Genomic DNA, 7490 nt, shown 5'->3' on the forward strand with positions numbered 1-7490 from the left:
TGAGGTTAAGATTTTTAATTTGACTAATTCACCCCCTCCCCCTCTTAGACTACGAGCACCCAATTCCTTTCATAAGCATGCTGGCATGATAGGGGCTATATGTCCTGGGCTCGTGACAGCTCCCTCTCCCCCCACCCTCCCACTCTTCTCTTCCTCCACGCCGACCCGAGCACCTCCGAGAACAACCCCGCCGGCCGCCACCCTCTAGATCCCCCCCCCCCCCCCCAATCTGGCATTTAGGCCGGCGGAACCCTAGCTAATTTTAATTGTAGTGGATCCAAACGGAACCAGCTAATTAAAGAAATTCTAACTAGCTAAATAGCACCTATCCAATTAGCTGGTTCAACTGAGCTAATTTCAGCTAACCAGGTAATGGATTTGCTAGATAGATCCAAAGGGGCTTATATCTCGTACTCCATTGACAAATTAATCCTCCAATACACAACTTGCATTGTAAACATTGATGATCACGACGAGAATCATAGGGGAGGGGGGGGGGCAAAGCTAAAATAATCATGTGCACTCTGATAACGTGTTAGGTTACATGAGGTTAATTGTCCCCTTAAGAAATTTGAAGGAAGAGGAGGCACGGCCTACTTTTGCAAGGCTTAAGCTAGCCCCTATCTCAAAATTCTAACATTTCACAATTGTTTTTATACGAGTTGCAAAACCTTTTAGTATACATTTAGATATAGCAACCATAATTGAGTTTGCCGGGAATTATATTGTTGGTGATTTAAAAAAAACTTTTAAGAAATTATATTAGAAAGATTGTCGGTCTCTCAAGGAAAAAAAGATGAAAAACTGGTTGCCACTTATACACAATTGTTGGAGAAATTCATATCCTGATCCATCACTACTTGGCAATCTGTGTAGTGCATCGCAACTGATGGGTCACGTGTAATAAGAATGTGGTTGCAACACAAGTTAAAAAAACGTCATGATTCTATTGATTCATGTGGATCCATCTTCACGTGATCAATGTTTTGAACATTATAAAGAATAAGTTGTTGACCTTCGGTCAAGGAGGAGAATGTTAGAATTGTTGACCTCGGTCAAGATCTAATTGGGCCGAAAGGCCCAATTCTAATTCAATATTAATCCCTGTTAGTTGCCTTTGATCGGGAGGCAAACTCAGCCCATTTAAGGGTCCGGCCCCAAGCCTACAGCACTATATAACCAAAGGAAGACCCCTGGTTTTCCCTAAGCGCGATTACTCGCGAATTAAGCCGTCGAGGTTAGCGTATCCCTAACCTAACCGATCTCTAAGATGCTGGAAGGTTTGGAAGCACGGTGTCCTCGATCTGCATCGACATCCACCCCGTTCTACTACTTCTACATCAGCCCTATTGCTGCGACTACAAAGGCGTTCATGGATCCAAAAGGTTCTAGTCAGCATTAATCTAAATTTTCCGTATTAAGACTAATTAGTGACATGATTAGACAAAGCTAAGATCATGTTTTATGGTTAATTAGTTCTAACAATCGGTATCAAGAGCCATCTTAGTTCTCTCATGATCCTAATATTCTAATTGGATCTGTTCATGTACGATCTACCTTCTTCAAAAGCCATGTTCATGCCTCTGTTGTTGTCGGTTTAAGATGCATATGACTGTGCAGATTAAATCTTATGGCACAGTTAATGTTGAATTAAGTTTTAGATGCAATTAGTCGCTGCAGAAAAGCTTTATGTATTAATCATGCATGATTAGATCTAAATCATGGTTAATTATGTTTCTGATTAAGAAATTAGGTCTAATATAATTCGGTTTAGTTCAAGTTTAAGTTGAATCTTGATCTGCTCATGGTAAGTGTCTCGGATTAGATAAATCATGCCTAATTAATGTATCAGATTAAGTTTAATTTCATGATTAAATTAAGTAATTATGTTATTAGGGTTTCGGCTAATGATTTTCCCCCTAAATTATGCCCCTGATCATGTTTATTCCGCAAAATTAGACTCCAAAACCATGCAATTGATTGCATCAGTAAGCAATTGAGAAGGAGGGGGAAAGCGAAAATTCAGATCGCATAAGTGAAATCCCCAAATTCCTCATGAACCCTAATCCTAACCCTAAGATTAAGATCTTACCTTGGTGGCGGCCATAAGTTAGTTCGCAGATTTTGAGCGAGCACCACCGTAGAACCCCCCCCCCCCCCCCCCCCGACGGAGCCGCGCGCGACTCGGTCGCACGCGGCGCCGGCGGGAGGACCCGCGGCGGCGCATCAGGAGGCGCGGCCCTTGGGACCCGCACGAGCGGCACTCGGCGCATGAGCAGCGCGGGGGGCACGCACTCACCAGGCGACGGCCTCAGTATCCCACGCCTGCAGCGGTCTACGGGTCCCGCGAGGCGGCCGGCCGGCCTGAGCCGCAGAACGGCGGCGGCCAGCACAGCACCGCGCATGAGGCGGCGCTGGGCCCATGCAGAGCACTCGGCCATCAGGAGGCTGCGCCAGCGCTCCAGGCGGCGGCCGTCCCGGGCTGGGGGCCCAGCCAGCAAGGGGACGCGCGGCGCGCTGCATGAGGAGCAGCAGCGGCCGGACCCCTAGCATGGCGCGGCGCTTGCGGCCAGGGACAGAGTGCCGAGACCCACCCAGACGAGCTGGATCAGGGGCAGCGCCGACCGGACCTCTGCTGCGGGGCCCGTGCGCGCTAGGTAGCAACGTGTGAGGGGCGCTGGCGGCTGGCCCTATGAGCAGATAGCGCTCGGCGCTAGATCCATGAGGAGCGGCGGCTTGTGCTCAGAAGCAGGGAAGGAGTGACACTGGGATTAGGGTTCAGACCAGCATCTTCCGTTTTATGCGAGGTCAGATCAGTTTGTGACCCTCGAATCTGACGGACGGCTGAGATTGCTCCGCAGTTAGGGTTTGCGGTGTCTGGGCCGAACTGGGCCGAGGTTCTACTGGGCTGCATGCGAAAGGGGATTTTTGGACTTGTTTCATAAGTTTTTCGCCCAGTTTAAGTTTTAAAGCCTTTGTATTTACTGTTTTAAGGATGCAAGTTTTATTTCCTCACTGTTTATATTTAAGGCTTTAATTAATGTTGCACTTATAATTACCAGTCTTATGTTTATTTAATGCTCATAAGTATTTTATTTGTGAAATTATAAACAATAGACATTTCAAATATGAATAGTGTTATTTCCCATAATTTTAATATTATAAAATTAATTTAAGAATAATTGTGGGAAATTATCACTAATAAAGAGTTCAATTTTGGGCTATTAATGAGTCTTGCTTTTTCAAACTGTTGTCGGTCGAAACCCACCGGCGGGCAGCAACAGGCAACACGAAGATCCGGGAGGTCGCCGGGGCGCTGGCAGGCACTGCTCCCTCGTCAACGGCCCGCAATTCTAGCACACGCCGCGGCTTGTGAAGACGTAGGGCATGCCACCTGACCTATACCCGATCAGGAAGGTGCGAACGTGCTTGCAACGATTTGCCTGCATACACAAACACGTGGAAACAGTAAGTCCGAGCCGTGGTCGGCTCCCTGGGACGACTCTTGCATCGGCTTTAAAGAGCCGATCGAGTCCCAGTGTCAGATTGGATCTGCATCTATCCGGATATTAATAAATAAAGTAAATAAGTGTAAGCTGCTTCAATTAGATCTAACTAATCTAATCCACGACGGTAAAAGCTTCACTGCTAGATCGGAACATCCTACACGTGATTGGGCCTAATGAACGTAATAAATAACTAAACCTTAACTAGAATAGAGGCCTAAGAACAAGTTAAAGCCAATTCCCGGATCAATTCCCTGTTATGATTAAGGCAAAGCATCTAATACGTCACCGAATCATCCAATCCATTTGCAAGGCCTAACCTAACAGATATCACGCCAACTCTTATGTACAAGAGCAAACCGTAACAGATTGGATCTACTAGACGGAAAAGAAGTAGGGTGTTGTCTGCGTGCAACTAATTCTACACAACAAGAACTAGCATAAGATTGAAACGTGACTGCACAAAAAACAATATGATATTCGTAGATGATAAGCAACAAAGCACAATAGATCTACTAAAAACCATGCTACGAACATCAGGATAACTAGCATTACTCGCCATCAAAAATGCTTCAGTACGAGTAATACCAAGGTAAAAGCAAGAACAATACTGCCCTGATCGCAAGAAGCGATCAGGGCAGCATGGCACTTACTTGGATGAAACCCTAGAATTAGGGGTGGCGATGCGCCGAGAGTTGTTGATTGTGAGACGTGATGACGTTCTTCTTTCATAAATAACATATGGTACATATTTATAGTCCGGAGACTTGGGAAACAATCTAATCCTATCTTGTCCCGATCGGACTCTATCTCTAATCTTGAACTAAATCTAAAGATACATGGCCCATGCGGCCCAAATGCTAACGCAGGAGCCGATTTACAAGCCTTCTTAATCTTCTACTTTAAGCCCAACTTGCCTTCGGCCCATAAATTGACTCTGGGTTAATTTATGGCGATAACACATGCCCCCTGGTTTTGGCAATGATAATTTCAAAACCACTCCGTCGCTTCATCTTCCCGTTAATGCTCATTAAAACACACTGCAATCACCAAGGAAGACGCAACGTCTCTGCAACTGGCTCCTCGTAGAATGTGAAACTGCCGATCCGTCTTCCATCTTCTACTATTTAACCTCACCCCGAATCGGCTCTTTTCACGGCAAACTCATCTTCCTCCCATGCCAAGTAGCACAGAAAAACCCCAATCCTCCAGCAGCCAGTAGCTATGGCGATCTCTTCCTCTTCCGGTTCTAACTCCTTCGGAGATTCTTCCTCCTCTTCTCCTTCTTCTTCTTCCCTCTCCGCTTCTTCCATCGACTCTATCCCAGAGAGTCGGGAGCCGACGCCGGAGTGGAACCCAACAGCAGGGTACGAGGCGCTGGCTCCTCTGCATTGGGATGCAGAGGAGTTCGACTTCGGGGTCGTCTCCGAGGAGGACGAGCCCGAGACCGAAGGGGAAGACCTCCGACTCCTATTCCAGAAGGAGTTGGAGAGCCACGACGAAGAAGACCCCTCTTCGGATGGAGTCGACTCCTCCTCGGAAGAGGAAATCGACTCCTCCTCCGGCGACGACGAGCCAATGGGAGGAAAGCCCTTCCGGTTCCTCGGGTCCTCCGAGGAGAACAGCGAGGAAGAGAGCAGCGGCGGCGGCGGTCGGAGCAGCGACTTCGGGTCTGAGGGCGGCGGCAGCGCCTTCGACAGCGATGATGACGTCGACGATGACGACAACGACGGCGGAGAAGCGCCGGCCCAGAGCCCCAAACGCCGTAGGTACTAGGTACCTACGAGCAGTAGACGTAGTACTGTAGGAGTAGGATTGTAAAGCCGAAGGATTATTCCTTTGTCAAATCGGCTTTTTCCTTTTGTAATAACTTCCCTTTTAATGAAGTTAATTTCCTTCAATTGCTGTGTGTTTGATTTGTTTTTCAAAAAACCGATGGCAACGCATCAGGCTTCTATAAATATCCAAGAGCCAACGAAATTCAAACTAGAAGCAACCCGCACAAGAGTAGAGTATCACTTCCACCTTGAACCAAACTCGAAACAAACTCTCAAACCCGAGCGTAATTCGAAAACCCATCTCTACAAATTCGAGCAAGAACTTCTCCAAGCATCCGGAATTCGAATCAGAGCCCACAGCAACCAAACCCTAAGTCAACAGATCTGAACCATGGCAGACTCTATAGCTCAGACAACAAATTCTGCAATCGATGATGTGGCAATCTATGGCCTGAAGGTAACATCCAGCCCAATCCTTTTAACTTTCTTCAGCTTATTAAGCCTCTGAACAAATCAAGCTCTGAACATGACATCATATATAAATGTCTGAATCTCTGAACTTCAGGTGTCAGACATCCTTCTGCCGCATCCTTCCAATCCAAAATCTTTCTGTCTTGGCCCACGAGCTTACGAAAATCCCACAGATTTAATCTCTTGTGAAGAAAATAGGATCCCTTTCGTGAGTCAAAACATTGATTTGAACCTCTGGGCCGACTGCTTAAGAGCCTGGCCTAACCCTCCTGAGAGCTGGATCACATGGCACAACAGAGTAGCAAAAGCTTATATGCCCTTGTGGCAGGAATTGAACATAGCCGATGCACTTAGCTTATCATTATCTCCTCTTGACAAAGATGAGAATCTTCTGAAAACCATCGGCTATTTTTAGTCTGATGCCCTGAACTGTTTCTTCTTTGGCCACAGTCCCATGACCCTTACTCTGGTAGATGTCACCATGATCACTGGCCTAGACATTGGATCTCCTAATCCAGCTGCCCACAAAATGGCACAAGTCCCCTTTAAACTTTCATCCAAAGCAAACTGCACAAACTGGGGCACTTACATGAACCAGCATATGAAAACAAGAGGTCCAGTGACTGAAAAGGAACACACAACCTTCTTAAATCTTTGGTTAGAACATTTCATCTTCTGTGGACCTTCTTTAGCTCCAACTAAGAATTATCTCCCCTTGGCCTACCATCTGGCCCATGGCAACCGCACTGGTCTAGGTAAACTTTTTCTTGGAGAAACATACAGATGTCTCCACCTGATGACATCTAACTTGCTTAACCAAAAGAAACTGAGAACTGGAGGCCCTTGGTGGTTTATTCAGTTGTGGGCACAACTGTACTTTCAGCACCAGATCCCAAACTTCCAAGGCCTGACCAAGAATTCCTTTCCTGATGAGAGTGGTAAACCAATTAGATGTACTAGTCACGGCCAAGCTTTTTTTAGTCTTCCTGGCAGTAAATTGAACCCGACAGACGCAACCAAATGGTTCAGAGTTTTCTACAAAGGTCTAGACAATCCACTCTACTTTCCATTCACTAAATCTGAATCTTTTGAGAACCCAACTGCCTTTAGACTGGATAGTTTTGCCGATGATGACAGCACTCGGCATCTATACTCCCTGATGATTCGACCTGGTTTCGTCCCTGTTGGTATGAGTACTTCCAATAGAATTATCAAACTAGGCTATGAAACCTATCAACCAGTCATAGCAGCTCGGCAATTTGGCTTAGGACAAGTCCCTCCCCACTTCCATATTCACCACTTGGTGGAGAGTAGAGCCGATCTGCCTGATGGCCTCACTAGTTCAAGATGCTACAGCATGTTTGACAACCTCCACATTCCAATATTAGCCGATCTGTCCTTCACTTCCTCTTCAATCGGCTTTACCACTTGGTGGGAAATGTGGAAAACTCACATTTTCAGAAGAGCTTTAGGCCCTCTACTGCAGCAAATTGATCTTGAATGTGCAATTCCTGAAGAAGAGGTACTGAATCCATGCTTCTACTCCTTTCTGAGTCCTCTATCCCTTTCTATTGGCTAATCCTCACTCACTTTGCTCACAGCAACAAGATGGTCCAGAACCTGTAGCCAATAACGGGGAACCATTCCACTTTCTTCCAACTGCGCCTGATGCCCCCTTTTGCAAGGGATCACCATCAATGAAGAAAGTAATAATGGTCGTTCAGCCAGACTTACC

The sequence above is a fragment of the Panicum virgatum genome, chromosome 6N (genome assembly GCF_016808335.1).
Source record: "Panicum virgatum strain AP13 chromosome 6N, P.virgatum_v5, whole genome shotgun sequence".
NCBI lineage: Eukaryota > Viridiplantae > Streptophyta > Magnoliopsida > Poales > Poaceae > Panicum > Panicum virgatum.